A 21489-nucleotide genomic window follows, 5' to 3' on the forward strand; every position below is an offset into this window, starting at 1 on the left:
TATTTTTCAAATTCTTTCACTTGTAGAAGGAGAGAGAATTGCTCATTTGCACTTCTTTTTCCTATGGCATTGTGCTCTCTTGGTCTTTTATTATAAAACCTTGAGGAACTGTTATTTGTGTGTGTTGATGATAGATACGATGACGACGTATACTGGTCCAAACCAGGCGCTCTATTATGCTCTAGCAGCCACTTATTTCTGATGCGAACGAACGCATACAACATGCCTGGCCCTGGTGTGCTGCCGCATACTGCACCAAAGAAAAGAACCCGAAACAATAGCTACGTAATGAAACGGCTGTTTTGTTCCTTTCCTGCAGAACTAAGAGACAATGGCGTTCAACTAAAGGCGAAGACTGTCATCGCAAAGCCCAAGTATAAACGCGCCGGCAGCAGTGTAAAGCCCAACACATAAGTCCTTTGTAGTACTGAATATAAAGCTACCAGACTCTGCCGCTAATTAGTGTGAGAATTGCGCTAAGTCTGCGTTCTTTCCTAAACTAAACGCTCACTTGCTTCAGAATAAAACTTCCTACCGTAATTACTTTGTACTAACACTACGTCTCTGTCACAAAGACCTTCGTACAGCATAGCGTGCAGCAGAGAGCACCGAAATGCATCAAAACGCATTAATTTGAATCACCTGCTGCAACTTAATTTGAATGGAACCGTACTTGAGTTAGGTACAAGGGATAAACTTGTAACGTCCCCTTAGAAAAATTAGTGAATGATTGAGCTGATAAACCTCTCACGTTATTTAACTTTCAAACAGCTGAGCAGCACTGAACGTACTCAGATATTTCTCTCTTTACTTATTCTGATCAACACTAGACTGACACAATATTTTCAGCGCAACGCAATCTGACTTTCAAAAATCCCTACAAAAGAATGGCCCTGACTAACAATAACCAGTACCTTTCATGAATCACTTACCTCGCAAAAATCTTCATTACTCGAACTACTGCAATACAGAGAGCGCCAATACTGCCAGCTAAATAAAAGATTCTAACTACTGAAGTCACTAACTACTGATAGGCTTAGATAGCAAATGAAAGATTTTGATAGAGAACAAACAATGTATTTACCTCAATTGTGTTCAAAAGTCATAATATTTATAGCAGTTCATGACATCCAGTCTTACAAATTTCAAAACTCCGCCATCTCTCTCCCCACATCCACCACTGCTGGCGGCTCACGTCCAACTGCGCAACACTATGCGCTGTTAACAGCCAGCTGCCCAACACTACAATGGCAGACAACAATGCAAACTAGCCACAGACTGCACACAGCATAGCCAGTGATTTTCATACAGAGCGCTACGTGGCGTTACCAATAAGAAAACCTAAACAGCATACTTACATAGACCCCATGCTCCCCACAAAAAAATTTTAGAAATCGTTTTGGGCACTGGCCAATACATTTTAGTTAAAATTTTTTCACAAGTACAGTAACAAAGAAATCAAATGCACACACTTATTAGTACAATGTTGGTCAAAAGCTAAAATTTTCTCACCGTCCATAAAGACAGTCCTGATCATTCATCACAGTATTATCCGCCCCCAGTAGCTGAGTGGTCAGCGTGACAGACTGTCAATCCTAAGGGCCCGGGTTCGATTCCCGGCTGAGTCGGAGATTTTCTCCGCTCAGGGACTGGGTGTTGTGTTGTCCTAATCATCATCATTTCATCACCATCAACGCGCAGGTCGCCGAAGTGGGGTCAAATCGAAAGACCTGCACCAGGCGAATGGTCTACCCGACAGGAGGCCCTAGCCACAGGACATTTCATTTATCACAGTATTAATTACAATTTTGTGCACAAAGTCTGAGCAGTAAAAGAAAATGCACATAGAAGTAGTGGATTTCCATGGAGTCTTCTAGAAGTAGTGTTGTCCTTCCAACGGAAAGATAATGCTGACTCTTGACATGCAGACAGGTAATGGTCCACAACAGAGCAAACCCACAGGAGAGTCAGTCGACGTTTTGAAGAATATTGGTAGGTATCTCATCACAGAGCAGAGCCACTGTAGTCCTGGTAGAGATTACGGTATTGGTGGGCCACCAGAGGTGCAGACCCACTGCAGTCCTTGTAGAAATAATGGTATTGGTGGGCCATCAAAGGTGCAGACCCACTGTAGTCCTTGAAGAGACAGCCAGCAGCCATCTGTTGCGACTGTGCAGTTGCACAATCACCATCGAAGAGACTTGTGGACAATATAGCATGTCCATGAACCACCAGTTGCGCAATCACAAAACTTTTTGGAATGTCCTTAGAAACAGCAACGCTGTTAACCAGTCGCTTGCTGAATTAACAACACACGTGCAAGCGCTAACAGTCCTTTTTTCACATACTGTGCATATACTATGACCGACAGAAACGTGTGCAGAGAAATGTAACTTAATTTGAAGAACTGGTGTCTATACAATTATAAATGTACAACATAAGAATACAATTAGAAAGGTACCAAATACATCATAAAGAACATAACAATACACATAACATTTGTAGTAATAGAAGCTTTACAAAAGAATAGAAATTAACATATACATCAGTGTTACAGGAATTATTACATAAGCAAATACATAAAAGGTCTAAATAACTTTCGAAAACATCAACTTCACACGTGAGCATTAGAACAAAACAGAATAAATAAAGTCTAAACACCTTTATAAAATAAATAACATATTATAAATGCAAATTATATTTGAGGATAACAGTATTCCTTATCATAGTGAATGTAGCTGAGTATTAGAAAAATTCTACTACATAAATCTTGTTAGGTAAACACATAAAGACAGGAAAAACACAAATACACAAGGGTACACACACACACACATAAAAGAGTAACAGAAAAGGAAAGAACAGGGTTTGTTTTTAGTGAGACGTCTGGTACTGCAGTCCAACCCAAAACTTCATTTCATAGATGTTTCCTCTTCTTTTACATTTTTTATACCTCGTCAATGCATTTTTTCCAATTCATCACAACTCATTCTCTTATATAGCTAACTTAAATCTACTGAGCTCAGATGCTAAACTAAGGAACGAGGCAATGCAGCAGCACAAAACAATTAACACAAACAGCAATGACAAAAAAAGCAAATTGGCAAAGCGAGCAGCAGTACATGTAAATTAGCAAAGCAAATGCAATATTACGACTAATATAAGGCAATGTGCAACTAATAAGAAAAATAAATCAGTAGTAAAACTGGCTTAACAGAGTAATACAAAGTGATATTCAGTAGCACTATGCCTGGCAAACAGCAGCAGCAAATGCAATAACTTATATCTAAACATGATAAACCTCAAGCATAAAAATAATACACTAAAGACAACAATGCAGATAAGGGAAATGTATATTCACATCTTAATGTTTATGTAATTAAAGTGGTGCACCACAACTTATTCTACAAAAAAAATTACCGAGTATGTGAAAAGAAAATTATGTATGCAGTTACTGTTATTAGTCCCTTCTTATTGTTCTTTCCTTTCCAAGTGCTCCTTTTTCGATGAATGTGGATCATAAAATTATTATTTAATAGCTCTGTTGACAGAAAGTTTTCACATTAGCAAATGCATTTAATTTTATTTTATAAAACCAATGCTGCAACACAGCTGGAAAACAGATATCAAATGAAATAACCAACTATGTAAAGCAAAGTATAACAATATCATTCAATAATCATGTGGCATTTCATAAGTTAGTAGAAATTCTCTCAATTCTCATAGAAAGACGCTTGTCATAATCAAGTGTGCAGATGTAAGAATATTTCCCATCAATTCATAAGCATTTCAGTAAGTAGCACAAAGTACGCACTCCACAATAAAATCATATGTTTCCAAGTAATGAGCATGTCGTATTTGCGAGCTTTTTGTAAAGGAATTTCAATATCTAGGTTAATGGCCTCTTTTTTTTCACCTAATGGCTGTTTCTCCAGGCGGCTGGCACAGCTGGACGCCCGCAATGCATTACGTCAAGGTCACTTAGCTTTCTTACCGACATATTTACGACAGCAGTTTCCGCTACAGTGACAGTCTTATATAAAAATTTTCACAGGTCGAAAATTTGCGTTACAGATGTGTAGAAACAAATTCCTATAAATGAAACAGTGTCCAAAAATTTTCGCCGGCATTGTGATACATTCACACATTTACACACATTTCATAACTCATTAAAGTACGATTCTTCGTTTCCAACATCCTTTTTCACAAATCAGAGACCCTAACCACTACTCATTATTCCTTACCTTTTTACATATATACATATTCGTCGACACATCAATCTTGCGTCGACACTTCAATATTTCATAATAATAAAAACGTAGCATAATCAGATTCCTCATGTAGCATCAGCTTATTGATCATAAACATACCTCAACAGCATAATACACATTGTCATCATAATAATATCATAAAAACTCAGCCAAATCTCAAAAACGAAGTAGCTTTCTGCAATAATTTCAAAACCTAAAAAAAAATTCTCTGCTCATTTCAGTAGTGTCATCTACCTCAAATGTACTTTAAAAATCATGATCTCAAACCAAATACATCATTCAAATCTCTCATAGTATCACAATGGTTCTGAAAAAATACTAACAGTTCACAAAGTGCTGACAAAGTACAATTTCGTAAGTGTGAAATTATCCAACTGTGTAATTGCGTAAACATGTGTCACAGATATAGTAAAAAAAATGTTTGTTTCTCTGTTAAATGATCAGATAGCTGTGTAATTTATGTGTTAGAGAAATATGGTACCGATGTGTAAAGTTGTATAAGCAAATACCATATTAGCTAGGGCTTCTTCTGCTTGCCAGACACATGGTACACAAAGTAAGCGTGTACCCCCTTGGGATTAATGTAATTATACCCTCAGGTGTTACAGACTACGACAATGGAATGAAATGTATCACAGAAAACCTTTGTATCATTGTAATTCAAAAATCTTTAAAATAAATGTTTAAAGTACAAAATCAATCACTCAAATACGTCTACTATAGCCCTAAACTGTGCGTCTTGTTGTAAGACAATCTCTGTTATTACTTAAGGGTAAAAAATGTGCCAAGTGTCGTAATTATCGTCGTCCATCAGCAAAGTTCTGTAGAAGTCAAAGTACTTACCTCGTAATAAAAAAAGTGTATTGCTATGTGTATAGATATCGTAGTTGTTACGCTTATTGCCGTGATGAAGTAAGTACTGTACTATAACGTATTGTTGTGCTACAGAAAAGGCTGTCTCATTGTAGTTATACCACGAAAGTTACTACTAAAATATGTTTTCCTTTCCAGCAGAATTCAGAAAAACTATGCAGATATAAAAGATACACCGCAAAAGCAACAATGTAAATTGTGTCAGACATTAGTAGCGTCATGATATAGTCGTGTAGCTGTCAAATAAACTAACCACTGTGTCACCTGGTACCTCTCAGAAAGCACTTTAAATCCATAATGTATTTTGAAGTAAACCAAAATGTTGCAGTAAAATCTCCTTAGCACTACTGGTATATGTTCCAAGTATGTAAGCCTTATAGTCGTTACGTAATCGTGCAACTAACAAGCAAGAATGTACACACACAATAACACTGTGTCGTCTGTTCACTATAACAATGCGTTTGTAATTACTGTCTAAAAAAGTTCCCTAGGTTCTAGACTGGATAGTTAACTTCAAACATTGTCGCATGTTGACACTTTCTAAGTGTGACAAAGAGTTCTAGTAATGTGAAGTGAAAAAATTTTATAGCAAAGGCTAAGTTAAAAATCAGATTGTCTCTCAATAAACGGTTTTACATGTGAAATGTGGTGTAAACCTTTACTCTTCCTAGTAGGCAGAGTTACAACTTGAATGAAATTATCACGTTGTATACGTCGGTAAGAAATGTTAAAATTTTTCTCAAGCTTAGCGTCTCTGTTATTTTTCGCGAGCCAGCCGGCGCACGTGGCTGCCTGAAGTGCGAGTCATTGTCTGTCTCTTTGTTGGCGCGCATCGTTATTGGGATTAGGAGACCTAACTTCTACAAATTCATCTCTTCGAGAGGGCCCTGCCTGTTTGAATCCCGCTAGTTCTGATGCAATTCGGGTCTGTCGTGACGATTATATCGTCTGTCGTCATGTCGGTAGAGTCCATAGTTTCTTTCTTGACGGTCACGTGGTGGAGGATTTCTCCCTGAATCGTAACTGCGCGCTGGACCGTTGCGTCTGAAGTTATTCTGTCTCCCTTGATAATAATTATTTTGGTTTCCATATTGTCTGTTTCTCTGATTGTCTCTGTTATGGTCATTACCGTGGAGAGGCGACCTTTCCCTGTAATTATTACTACTCTGCTAACGATTGTCATATGGGTGGTGTCTGTTTTGGTCACGATTTGTGTTGTGGGAATAGCCTTGTCGTGTCCAGTTATTATTTCTTTCATCGCGGAATTGTGACAGATGTGACCTGTAATTGTTGTGCTCCTATTTTCACGTACCACGATTGTCAGTGTCAATTTCCAATTCTTGTAACAGTCCCTGAAAAGCTTCAATGTCGTCTTTCCAACGTCCTGCCAAAATAATATGTCGTAAATTGTCAGGCTACTTGAAGCAAATGCGGATGAGTTCTGAGGGGCTATATGGGTTTGACAGGTATTGATTCTTATACAACATTTCTTCAAAATATTTCACAAGACTGGAAAATTCAGACTGTTCGAAATGTTTCATCATTATGATGGTATGTTTTACTTGGTCTTGTGTAGCTTGAGACCAATATGCTGAGAGGAAGGCATGATAAAATTCTCCTCCACTGTCACAATCGTGAATGACCGATCGCAGTCTTACAGCTGGTTCATTCTCTAAGTAGCCACACGTAAATTCTAATCTGTGCTCTAATGACCAGTTGGGAGGAAAACAATGAGAGAATTGATGAAGCCACGCTTATGGATGAATGTCGTGGCCGGAATTCTTAAATGTTTTGAATTTACGTGTAGTAATGAACAACTTATAGTCAAAATCATCATGTCGGTGAGTCGCATATCGGTCATTGTTACTTCGTTACGGCGGTTCAATCTCAAAATTCTGTGCGCCTTGCCAATTTCTTTCATAATTTCCTAAATGCCCTGTGTTATTATTTTGTGACTTTTCCGTATTTCTAACTCCCTCTTCCCATGTTGGAGCGCCAGTCTCCTCTGAAATATGTAATTCTTGTATTACTTGTGCCAACTGATCTTGTACTTCCCGGATTTCTCTTTTGTTCTGTGTATTGATTTGATTTTGTTTGAATTTTCTAATTTGTGCATACTCTTCTGTGTCAGTGAAGGCTACGGGTCTTGTGTCATTCATATCATCTAGCTTTGTGGATAAGTTGGTGAACTGATCTGAAAGTTCGGCTACTTTTTCCAATTGTTGTTGTTGTTGTCTTCAGTCCTGAGACTGGTTTGGTGCAGCTCTCCATGCTACTCTATCCTGTGCAAGCTGTTTCACCTCCCAGTACCTACTGCAACCTACATCCTTCTGAATCTGCTTGGTGTACTCATCTCTCGGTCTCCCTCTACGATTTTTACCCTCCACACTGCCCTCCAATGCTAAATTTGTGATCCCTTGATGCCTCAAAACATGTCCTACCAACCGATCCCTTCTTCTAGTCAAGTTGTGCCACAAACTTCTCTTCTCCCCAATCCTATTCAATACCTCCTCATTAGTTACGTGATCTATCCACCTTATCTTCAGTATTCTTCTGTAGCACCACATTTCGAAAGCTTCTATTCTCTTCTTGTCCAAACTATTTATCGTCCATGTTTCACTTCCATACATGGCTACACTCCAAACAAATACTTTCAGAACCGACTTCCTGATACATAAATCTATATTCGATGTTAACAAATTTCTCTTCTTCAGAAACGCTTTCCTTGCCATTGCCAGTCTACATTTTATATCCTCTCTGCTTCGACCATCATCAGTTATTTTACTTCCTAAATAGCAAAACTCCTTTACTACTTTAAGTGTCTCATTTCCTAATCTAATTCCCTCAGCATCACCCGATTTAATTTGACTACATTCCATTATCCTCGTTTTGCTTTTGTTAATGTTCATCTTATATCCTCCTTTCAAGACACTGTCCATTCCGTTCAACTGCTCTTCCAAGTCCTTTGCCGTCTCTGACAGAATTACAATGTCATCGGCGAACCTCAAAGTTTTTACTTCGTCTCCATGAATTTTAATACCTACTCCAAATTTTTCTTTTGTTTCCTTTACTGCTTGCTCAATATACAGATTGAATAACATCGGGGAGAGGCTACAACCCTGTCTCACTCCTTTCCCAACCACTGCTTCCCTTTCATGCCCCTCGACTCTTATTACTGCCATCTGGTTTCTGTACAAACTATAAATAGCCTTTCGCTCCCTGTATTTTACCCCTGCCACCTTTAGAATTTGAAATAGAGTATTCCAGTCAACATTGTCAAAAGCTTTCTCTAAGTCTACAAATGCTAGAAACGTAGGTTTGCCTTTTCTTAATCTTTCTTCTAAGATAAGTCGTAAGGTCAGTATTGCCTCACGTGTTCCAACATTTCGACGGAATCCAAACTGATCCTCCCCGAGGTCCGCATCTACCAGTTTTTCCATTCGTCTGTAAAGAATTCGCGTTAGTATTTTGCAGCCGTGGCTTATTAAACTGATAGTTCGGTAATTTTCACATCTGTCAGCACCTGCTTTCTTTGGGATTGGAATTATTATGTTCTTCTTGAAGTCTGAGGGTATTTCGCCTGTCTCATACATCTTGCTCACCAGCTGGTAGAGTTTTGTCAGGACTGGTTCTCCCAAGGCCGTCAGTAGTTCTAATGGAATGTTGTCTACTCTGGGGGCCTTGTTTCGACTCAGGTCTTTCAGTGCTCTGTCAAACTCTTCACGCAGTATCGTATCTCCCATTACGTCTTCATCTACATCCTCTTCCATTTCCATAATATTGTCCTCAAGTACATCGCCCTTGTATAAACCTTCTATATACTCCTTCCACCTTTCTGCCTTCCCTTCTTTGCTTAGAACTGGGTTGCCATCTGAGCTCTTGATATTCATACACGTGGTTCTCTTCCCTCCAAAGGTCTCTTTAATTTTCCTGTAGGCAGTATCTATCTTACCCCTAGTGAGATAAGCTTCTACATCCTTACATTTGTCCTCTAGCCATCCCTGCTTAGCCATTTTGCACTTCCTGTCGATCTCATTTTTGATTCGTTTGTATTCCTTTTTGCCTGCTTTATTTACTGCATTTTTATATTTTCTCCTTTCATCAATTAAATTCAATATTTCTTCTGTTACCCAAGGATTTCTAGCAGCCCTCGTCTTTGTACCTACTTTATCCTCTACTGCCTTCACTATTTCATCCCTCAGAGCTACCCATTCTTCTTCTACTGTATTTCTTTCTCCTATTCCTGTCAATTGTTCCCTTATGCTGTCCCTGAAACTCTGTACAACTTTTGGTTCTTTCAGTTTATCCAGGTCCCATCTCCTTAATTTCCCACATTTTTGCAGTTTCTTCAGTTTTAATCTACAGGTCATAACCAATAGATTGTGGTCAGAGTCCACATCTGCCCCTGGAAATGTCTTACAACTTAAAACCTGGTTCCTAAATCTCTGTCTTACCATTATATAATCTATCTGATACCTTTTAGTATCTCCAGGGTTCTTCCACGTATACAACGTTCTTTCATGATTCTTAAACCAAGTGTTAGCTATGATTAAGTTGTGCTCTGTGCAAAAGTCTACTAGGCAGCTTCCTCTTTCATTTCTTAGCCCCAATCCATATTCACCTACTATGTTTCCTTCTCTCCCTTTTCCTACACTCGAATTCCAGTCACCCATTACTATTAAATTATCGTCTCCGTTCACTATCTGAATAATTTCTTTTATTTCATCGTACATTTCTTCAATTTCTTCGTCATCTGCAGAGCTAGTTGGCATATAAACTTGTACTACTGTAGTAGGTGTGGGCTTCGTATCTATCTTGGCCACAATAATGCGTTCACTATGCTGTTTGTAGTAGCTTACCCGCATTCCTATTTTCCTATTCATTATTAAACCTACTCCTACATTACCCCTATTTGATTTTGTGTTTATAACCCTGTAGTCACCTGACCAGAAGTCTTGTTCCTCCTGCCACCGAACTTCACTAATTCCCACTATATCTAACTTTAACCTATCCATTTCCCTTTTTAAATTTTCTAACCTACCTGCCCGATTAAGGGATCTGACATTCCACGCTCCGATCCGTAGAACGCCAGTTTTCTTTCTCCTGATAACGACATCCTCTTGAGTAGTCCCCGCCCGGAGATCCGAATGGGGGACTATTTTACCTCCGGAATATTTTACCCAAGAGGATGCCATCATCATTTAATCATACAGTAAAGCTGCATGTCCTCGGGAAAAATTACGGCCGTAGTTTCCCCTTGCTTTCAGCCGTTCGCAGTACCAGCACAGCAAGGCCGTTTTGGTCAATGTTGCAAGGCCAGATCAGTCAATCATCCAGACTGTTGCCCCTGCAACTACTGAAAAGGCTGCTGCCCCTCTTCAGGAACCACACGTTTGTCTGGCCTCTCAACAGATACCCGTCCGTTGTAGTTGCACCTACGGTATGGCCATCTGTATCGCTGAGGCACGCAAGCCTCCCCACCAACGGCAAGGTCCATGGTTCATGGGGGGGACTTTCTCCTAATAGAGAACTTGTTTCCTCAGTGTGTTTCTCTGATCCAAGATTCAGAGTGTCCATTTGTGTGGAAATCGTATCTACTGTGTCCTTTAAGTTTTCCTGAGTTTTTGCAAGTTGTGTATCCGAATCGGTAGATGCATCTGAGTCAATTTTAGCTTGCAAGGTGTCGTGATTTTCATGAACAATAGTTTGCAGTTCTTTTATGGCTGCTTCGTAATTCTGTAAGGCATTTTGTTGACGCGAAGAAATAGGTTGGAAATGCTCACAAATTTGTGTTTTTACGTCATTAGAGAGTTTTTGACATTTCGATTCGATTTTAAGTAACTCAGCAGTTAAACCTTCACGTGTTTGTTCAAGCGTGGTGTCTAACTTTTGAAGCTGTTGCTGTAACTGTTTTAGATTTTGTTCCATTGCGTCTATCTGTTGCTGTGTTTGTCTCTGGTGTTGTTCCATTGTGTCTAACTGTTGCTGTGTTCATCTCTGATTTTGTTTCATGTGTTGCATTAATTGCACTAATAATGTATTAGTGTCTGGAATCTGTTCCTCTAGGCTTTTCGGCAGTGCATTTGCACCGGCAACATTCACATTTTAACGAGCAGAAAATGTGTTTTGACTTATTTGAGAAAATGGTGAGGACGCGAAACCTGAATCTACAGTATTTGCAAGATTGTGTCCTGTCATTTCGGATTCCTGAGTTGAGCTGTTGCCGACCAATCGATCGATATTGCTTCCCTGTTCACTAATTGGGTCACTGTTTACACCATTACTTGTTGCCTGGTCCATTTCCCTATGCACAGTTACAAAATTACTATTCTGAATATTTGTTAATTCATTACACAGTGGCGCTAACACACTACTGTCGTCTGTACTGTCATTTCTTAATTTACTTTGGAGCTTAGTGTTACGGTTTTCACACGCCATAATTATCAAATATTCCACACGATAACAAGAAAAGCACAATTTGAAGAGCAACAACAAGAAAACACTTTAGCATAGCACTGAAAATAATATCTCGTTAATTGCAAGTGCAGCTGCGACATACTTGGGCAAATCTACATGCATGCCACAACTGCTTAACTGTACAAAAATGAAAAACTACAATTACAAAGGAAATTGTCTCTATAATTACACACTAGCCACAAACAATAGATACACTAATTACAAAAACTGCAAGAACAAAAGAGAAGATTCCAGTGAGGTATCCTGGCAGGGTAGCCATATGTAATGTCCGCTAAGAAAAAATAATGAATGACTGTGCTGATAAACCTCTTACGTTACTTGAATTTCAAACAGCTGAGCATCACTGAATGTACTCAGACATAACTCTCTTTACTTATTCTGATCAACACTAAACTGACACACAATATTTTTAGCGCAACGCAATCTGACTTTCAAAAATCCCTAACTACTGATAGGCATAGTTAGCAAATGCTAAATTTTGATAGAGAACAAACAATGTATTTACCTCAACAGTGTTCAAAAGTCATAATATATATAGCAGTTCATGACATCCAGTCTTACAAATTTCAAAACTCCGCCATCTCTCTCCCCACATCCACCACTGCTGGCAGCTCACCTCCAACTGCGCAACGCTACGTGCTGTTCATATCCATCTGCCCAACGCTACAATGGCGAGTATTACAACAATGTCAACCAGCCACAGACTGCACACATCATAGTCAGTGATCTTCTTACAGAGCGCTACGTGGCGTTACCAACAAAAAAACCTAAACACCCTACTTACACAGCCCCCATGCTCCCCACAAAAACTTTTACAAATTGTTTTGGGCAGAGGCCAATACAGATTTGAAAAAATTGTTCATAACTACCATAACAAAGATATCAAATGCACACACTTATTGATAAAATGTTGGTCAAAAGCTAAGATTTTCTCACAGTCCATAAAGACAGTTCTGATCATTTATCACAGTAAAATTGCAGGTTTTTTTTTCAAAGTCTGAGCAGTAAAAGAAAATGCACACGGAAGTAGTGAATTTCCATGCAGTCTTCAAGAAGTAGTGTTGTTCTTCCAACGGACAGACAGTGCTGACTCTTCACATACAGACATGTCATGGGCCAGAACAGAGCAAACCCACAGCAGAGTCAGACGAAGTTTAGAAGAATATTGGTAGGTAGGTCGTCACAAAGCAGACCCACTGTAGTCCTGGTACAGATTGCGGTATTGGTGGGCCACCAGAGGTGCAGACCCACTGCAGTCCTTGTAGAAATAATGGTATTGGTGGGCCATCAAAGATGCAGACACACTGTAGTCCTTGTAGAGATGGCCTTCTGTTGCGACTGTGCAGGTGCACAATCACCATCGAAGAGTCTTGCAGAGAATACAGCAAGTCCATAAACCACCACTTGTGCACTCTCAATTTTTTTTTAAATGTCCTTAGAGCGAGCAATGCTGTTATCCAGTCTCTTGCTGAATTATTAACACACATGCAAACACTATCAGACCCTACTTCTCACATATTGTCCATATACTATGACCAGTGCAGTGTGCAGTGAAATGTAACTTACAAGTTACTTAATTTGATGAACTTGTGTCAATTACAATTTTATAACATAAGAATACAATAACAAAGGTACAAAATACATCATTAAAGAACATAACAATACAGAGAAGATTTGTCATAATAGGGGCTTTACAAAAGAATAGAAATAACCATATGCACTCCTTGAAATTGAAATAAGAACACCGTGAATTCATTGTCCCAGGAAGGGGAAACTTTATTGACACATTCCTGGGGTCAGATACATCACATGATAACACTGACAGAATCACAGGCACATAGATACAGGCAACAGAGCATGCACAATGTCGGCACTAGTACAGTGTATATCCACCTTTCGCAGCAATGCAGGCTGCTATTCTCCCATGGAGACGATCGTAGAGATGCTGGATGTAGTCCTGTGGAACGGCTTGCCATGCCATTTCCACCTGGCGCCTCAATTGGACCAGCGTTCGTGCTGGACGTGCAGACCGCGTGAGACGACGCTTCATCCCGTCCCAAACATGCTCAATGGGGGACAGATCCAGAGATCTTGCTGGCCAGGGTGTACGGCCAGTGTAGGAGATCGCTCCCCACACCATGATGCCTGGTGTTGGCCCTGTGTGCCTCGGTCGTATGCAGTCCTGATTGTTGTACTCACCTGCACGGCACCAAACACGCATACGACCATCATTGGCACCAAGGCAGAAGCGACTCTCATCGCTGAAGACGACACGTCTCCATTCGTCCCTCCATTCACGCCGGTCGCGACACAACTGGAGGTGGGCTGCACGATGTTGGGGCGGGAGCGGAAGACGGCCTAACGGTGTGCGGGACCGTAGCCCAGCTTCATGGAGACGGTTGAGAATGGTCCTCGCCGATACCCCAGGAGCAACAGTGTCCCTAATTTGCTGGGAAGTGGCGGTGCGGTCCCCTACGGCACTGCGTACGATCCTACGGTCTTGGCGTGCATCAGTGCGTCGCTGCGGTCCGATCCCAGGTCGACGGGCACGTGCACCTTCCGCCGACCACTGGCGACAACATCGATGTACTGTGGAGACCTCACGCCCCACGTGTTGAGCAATTCGGCGGTACGTCCACCCAGCCTCCTGCATGCCCACTATACGCCCTCGTTCAAAGTCCGTCAACTGCACATATGGTTCACGTCCACGCTGTCGCGGCATGCTACCAGTGTTAAAGACTGCGATGGAGCTCCGTATGCCACGGCAAACTGGCTGACACTGACGGCGGCGGTGCACAAATGCTGCGCAGCTAGCGCCATTCGACGGCCAACACCGCGGTTCCTGGTGTGTCTGCTGTGCCGTGAGTGTGATCATTGCTTGTACAGCCCTCTCGCAGTGTCCGGAGCAAGTATGGTGGGTCTGACACACTGGTGTCAATGTGTTCTTTTTTCCATTGTACATCAGTGTTACAGGAATTATGACATAAGTAAATACATAAAAGATCAGAATAACTTTTGAAACATCAACTTCACACATGAGCATTAAAACAAAACAGAACAAATAATGGCTAAACATCTTTACGAAGTAAATAACATATTATTAATGCAAATTATATTTGAGGATAAGAGTATTCCTCATCATAGAGAATGTAACTTAGTATTAGAAGAGAAAAAATTCTATGAAACAGTACACTGAGACAGGAAGAAAACAAATACACAAGGGTACACAAACACATAGTGGGATAACACAAAAGGAAAGGAAAGGGTTTGTTTTCAGTGTAACATTTGGTACTGCAGTCCAACCCAAAACTTCATTCCATAGATCTTCCCTCTTATTTCAACATTTGAGCCAGCCAAAGAAAGTCCTATCCAAGCATGCTTTCTGTATTTATATGTTCACATATTTCCTACCTCTTTATTTATTTTCCATCATCTTACCTCATCATTTACTTCCAAGAAAATCCTACCTAAACCTGTTGTCCCAAAACCCTACTTTTTTTTGTTCCTATCCTCTTTCAAAACACTTTTTTGGCCAAACCATTTTCTTATAGCTTCTCAATGCATTCCTTTCAATTCATCGCACCTCATTCTCTTATATAGTCTACCACCTCTTAAGCTAACTTAAATCTACTGAGCTCAGATGCTAAACTAAGGGACGAGGCACTGCAGCAGCATAAAATAATTAACACAAACAGCAATGAGAAAAATTCAAATTGGCAAAGCAAGCAGCAATATTACAACTAATATAAGGCAATGAGCAGCAAACAAGAAAAATAAATCAGTAGTAAAACTGGTTTAACAGAGTAATGCAAAGTGAAATTTAGTAGCACTGGCAAACAGCAGCAGCAAATGCAATAACTTATATTTAAACATGACGTAGCTCAAGCAGAAAAAATACTACACTAAAAATGGCCATATTTAATACCTACGTCAAATTTTAATACCAGGATGATGCATCACGAGAACTTACGCTAGCAAATAAGTTACCAAATCTTAAAAAAATTATATATGCAATTGCTGCGGAGGAAATGTCTATTTATGTGCCCTCGTTTTCTTGGAAGTAGATCATCAATTTATTATTGACTGGATCTGTAGGCATAAAATAACTATATTAGTACATCTATTAAATTTTATTTTAATCAATGCTGCAGTGCAGCTAGAAACTAGATATTAAACAAAATGAGTAAATAAATACATAAAGCAAATCATATGGCATTTCTCTCAACTAGCAAGACAATATGTGAAATGTTTCTCATCGTTTCATTAGGCATTTTAGTAAATATCATAAATTAAGAGCTCCACAGTATAATCACATGTTTTCAAGTTTGAGCGTGTCATATTTGCGATTCTTTCTACAAAGGAAAGTCAATAGCAAGGATAATGGCCTCTTTTTTTCCACCTGTGCCTCTGAAAGGCACACACTAATGCTTTTTTCCAGGCGCCTGTCCCCAGCTGGGTGCCCAGGACGCATTACGTGCAGGTGGTCACTTACCTTTCTTACTGAAAAATTTCCGCTACAGTGACAGTCTCATATAAAAATATTTTCACAGGTTGAGAATTTGCGTTTGAAATGTGTAGAAAATAAAATCCTATACATATAGCAGTGTCCAAAAATTTTTCGGTGGCATTGTAATACAGTCACACATTTACATACATTTCATAACTCTTAAAGTACGATTCTTAGATTCCAACAACCTTTTTCACAAACCAGAGTCCTTAACCACTACTCATTATTCCTTAACTTATTCGTCGACACTTCTTCAATATTTCATCATAACAGATACGTAGCATAATCAAATAACTCATATAGCATCAGCTTATTGATCATAAACATACCACAACAGCATAATACACATAGTCATAATAATAATAACATCATAACACCTCAGTCAACTCTCAAAATCGTCGTAGCTTCCTCCAATTATTTCAAAACCTAAAAAAAATTCTCTGCTCTTGTCAAAAGTGTCATCTGCCTCAAATGTACTTTATAAATCATGATCCCATACCAAATACATCATTCAAAGCTCTCATAGTATCACAATGATTCCAAAAAAAATATGAACAGTTCACAAAGTACAGACAAAATACAATTTCATAAGTCTGAAGTTATCCAACAGTGTAATTACGTAAACATCTGTCACTTATGTAGTAAAATAAATATTTATCTCTCTCAGTTAAATGATCAGATAGCTGTGTATTTCTGTGTCAGAGAAATATGGTACCGATGGGTAAAGTTGTATAAGCAAATACCATATCAGCTAGGGCCCCTTGTGCTTGCCATACACATGGTACACAAAGTAAGCATGTACCCCCCTGAGGAGTAATGTAATTATATCCTCAGATGTTACAGATTACAGCAATGGAATGAAATGTATCACGGGAAACCTTTGTATCATTGTACTTCAAATTTCTTTAAAAATAAATGTTTTAAATACAAAAATAATCACTCAAATACGTGTACCATAGCGCTAAACTGTGCGTCTTGTTGTAAGATAATCTTTGTGGAAGTGTCGTAGTTATCGTCCTCCGAAAGCTAAGTTCTGCAGAAGTCAATGTACTTACCTCATGATAAACAAAAGTGAAATGCTATGCGTATAGATATCGTAGTTATTACGTACCTTATCGTGATCAAGAAATTACTATAATGTAATGTATTGTTGTGCTACAGAAAAGACTGTCTCATTGTAGCTGTACCACAAAAGTTACTAGTAAAACATGTTTTACTTTCCAGAAGAATTCCGAAAAACTGTGCAGATATAAAACAGATACACCGCAAAAGCAACACTGTAAATTGTCACTCATCAGTAGCGTTGTGATATAATCGTGTAGCTGTCACATATACTAACCACTGTGTCATCTGGTATCTCACAGAAAGTACTTTAAATCCAGAATGTATTTTCAACTAAACCAAAATGTTGCATTAAAAACTCATTAGCAATACTGGTAAATGTTCTAAGTATGTGAGCCTTATGGTCGCTACGTAATCGTGCCACTAACAAGCAAGAATGTACACACACAATAACACTGTGTCGTCTGTTCACTATAACAATGCATTCGTAATTTCTATTTAAATAAGTTCTCTTGGTTTTTGATTGGATATTTTACTTCAAACATTGTTGCATGTTAACAGATTATAAGTCTGACAAAGCATACTAGTAATGTAAAGTGAAAAGTTATATGGCAATTAGAAAGTTAAAAAGAAGATTATCTTTCAATAAACGGTTTTACATGTGAAATGTGGTGTAAACCTTTACTCTTCCTACTATGCAGAGCTTCAGTTTCAACGCAATTATCATGTGGTTACGTCGGTAAGGAACACTGAAATTTTGCTCAAGGTTAGGTTATATTATTTTTCTCTGAGCCAGCCGGCGCACACGGCTGCCTGCGGTGCGAGTCATTGTCTGTCTCTTTGTTGGCGCGCGCCGTTATTGGGATTAGGAGACCTAACTTCTACAAATTCAACTTGGCGAGAGGGCCCTGTCCTGTAGGAATCTCGCCAATTCTGATACAATTCAGGTCTGACATTTTGTCGGTAGATTCCATAGTTTCTTTCTTGTCGGCCATCTGGTGGAGAATTTCTCCCTGAATCGTAACTGCGCGCTGGAGCGTTGCTTCTGAAGTTATTCTGTCTTCCTTGATAATAATACTTCTGGTTGCCATATAGTCTGTTTCTATGATTGTCTGTGTAATATTCATTACTACACTATACTGTTCACTATAACAATTTATTCGTAATTTCTGTTTAAAAATGTTCCCTAGGTTCTAGACTGGATACTTAACTTCAAAACATTGTTGCATGTTAACAGTTTCTCAGTGTGACAAAGCATACTAGAAATGTGAAGTGATATGTTTTATGGGATAGACAAAGTTAAAAAGCAGATTATATTTCAATAAACGGTTTTACATGTGAAATGTGGTGTAAACCTTTACTCTTCCTAGTACGTAGAGTTTCAACTTCAACGCAATTATCATGTGGTATACGTCGGATTCTGTAAGGTCCATTGTAAACTAGAAAGAATTTGTGACTCAAGTGTTTCTTCTTATGTGACAATTAATGAGCTTTAATGAGAACGTTCTGACCAATTTATAATTTCTTTGCATTTGCTTTACCGTGTAATTATCTCCTTTTGTCTGTAGCAGAATTTATATTTTTAATAGCCAAATCAATTATGTCTTTGTGTCGAAGTTTACGTGTATTCAGAAAATGTACAAGCTCTCTGATTCTGTTCGGTGGTTCTTTATTCTTCAGTACAAGAATAGGTGGTAAAGCAGTGGAGTCATGAGGCATTTCATTCAGCACGTTTTGAAATAAGTGTAAATATCTGTCAAAATGCTGATGCTCTCTGTGACAAAAAGTCTGCTAAGCTTATTGATTTCTTTCATAATCCGTTCAGACGGGTTAGAATGTGGTGAGTATAATGAAATAAAAACGGATTTGATTTTATGGTTACGAAGCATGCGTGACCAAACAGCAGATCTGAATTGCGGTCCGTTATCTGAAATGACTTTACTAACGTGTCCAACTTCACGTAAGAAATTTTTAACAAAGGCGTTGGATGCAGACCGTCCAGTGGCTTTACGTAACGGGGTGAAAGAAACAAATTTTGAAGTAAGTTCAACAGCGACTAGAGCTTACGAAAATCCATTACATGTTCTGACAAGCGGTCCCAAGAGATCAACAGCAGCAAATTCTTTTAATTTAGAAGGAATGATAGGAAACAAAGGAGCACGATGTGAGACAGTAGATGGTTTCGCCTTTTGACAAAGATTACAAACAGACAAGACTCTAAGAATTCTCTTTTCCATATTGTTAACATAACAAGTCGTCCGAAGAATATGATAACATTTTCGTGGACCAAAATGTGCATACCTGAAATATTGTACCAAATGAGGTTATTAACAAAATCGTCAGGAATGGAAAGTACCCATAGATTGTCATCAACAGTGCAGCGTTTGAACAGTATGTTGTTCCTAATCAGATAATAATGCAGAATCTGTGTGTGTGTCTTTTCATGGCATTTGCTTTTGATGTCTTTCCAAATCGGATCTTTATCTTGTTCATGAACAATGTCCTTTAAAGATGTGGTGATGAAGTTTTCAAAGGCGACTTTCTGAATGTAAAGAATACTGAAATTTTTCTCGAGGTTGCCTTCTGTGTTACTTTTCTCAAGCCCAGCCGGTGCATGTGACAGTGCGTCCGTAACAATGTTCTCCTTGCCGGGAATGTAGACTATTGTGAAGTGGAATTCTTGCAGAAACAATGCCCAACATTTAACCCGTCATGATTTAATTTTGAAGACATAAGAAATTGTAATGCACGATGATCACTGTATACTTGTACGTGCTTACCAGAAAGAAATAAACGGAATTTGTTAAATGCCCAAACGTTAGCTAAAGCTTCTAATTCAGTAACGGAATAATTGTTTTCAGATTTTGTTAGCACTCGGCTAGCAAAAGCAATGGTTCTCTGAACGGTAGTGTCATTTTCTGTGGCTTCTTGACATAAATGGTCACCAAGACCGACTTTAGAAGAGTCCGTGCTAAGGCAGAAATCTTGTGACGGATCAGGATGAGCTAGTATTGGCGCGTTAAGTAGCGATTCTTTCAAAGAATTGAATTCCAACTGTGCTTGTTCGTCCCAGTTCCAAATAGTATTTTTTCCAGTGAGAGAACAAAGTTTTGGTGTAACTAGAATTTGCATATTCAGAAATCGACGGTAAAAATTTACGAGACGTAGAAAACTGCGGACTTGTTTTTTTGTGGATGGAACTGGAATGGCTCTGATTGCTTTTTCAAGATCCGGCTGAATGCCTTCAGAAGAAATAATATGTCCCAAAAACTTCACCTTTGTCCTACCGAATTCAGACTTTTCCATGTTAACTGTAATTCCAGATTCTGCAAAAATATGTAACACGCTGTTGAGGATGCGATTATGTTGTTCCCATGATGCTTCTGCTATCAGAATATCGTCCACATATAAGGTGATGTGATGTTTTAAGAGCTCAGGTAATATGGAATTTAGCCCGCAAATGAAAGCTGCTGAAGAAATGTTAAAACCAAAAGGAAGTTTTCGAAACCGATAACAAACGCAGAAACAAAGGAAAGCTGTGTATTTTCTACATTCTGGATGAAGTTCGATCTGATAAAAGCTGGATCTGAGATCAATAGAAGACAACACTTTTGCACCATTAAAATTTTGAAGAAGTTCTTCCAACGTTTGCGGCCTGTCTGTTCAGGAATGATGGTAGTATTGATTGGTCTCGAATCTAAGACAAGCCTGATCAATCCATTTTTCTTCTCAGTACCGTGTAATAGATTGTTGTATGGGCTTACTGCAGGCTCAATAATGCCCTCGTCAAGCATAGATTGTATTTCTGTTCTAACACGGTCCCTATAATGTGCTGGAATTACATATGGTCTAACACAAAATTTAGTATGCTCACGAACACGAAATTGGTATTGAAATCCCTTGATTGTTCCTGTTTTGTAAGTAAAAACTGTGGAATGTGCTTGTAAAATCTCAAAAAGGTCCTGCCTATCAGTGTCATTACAATTCTCAATTGTTTGTATTCTATTCTGAATTATTAGTTTCAAATATGCCGTCGATATCATCTCTGTCAGTAGTTGCAGAGTGATTGTTAGTGTCTAGTTCCGTAGAAAATTCCGAACTGTTGTCTAACAGAAGGTAAAGCCGACTAATTTCCTCATCATGGTTTGAGAGCCAATCTTCAAATTTCAAAGCTATTGACTTACCTTCTTCCTCTAAACTTATTACAGCATCGTGAAAGTTGAAGATTGCTTTGTATTCATTCAAAAAGTCTACTCCCAGTATAATTTCCGTCGACAATAATGGAACAATAAGAAAGTTCAT

This window comes from Schistocerca gregaria, chromosome 2 (assembly GCF_023897955.1).
Source record: "Schistocerca gregaria isolate iqSchGreg1 chromosome 2, iqSchGreg1.2, whole genome shotgun sequence".
Lineage (NCBI taxonomy): Eukaryota > Metazoa > Arthropoda > Insecta > Orthoptera > Acrididae > Schistocerca > Schistocerca gregaria.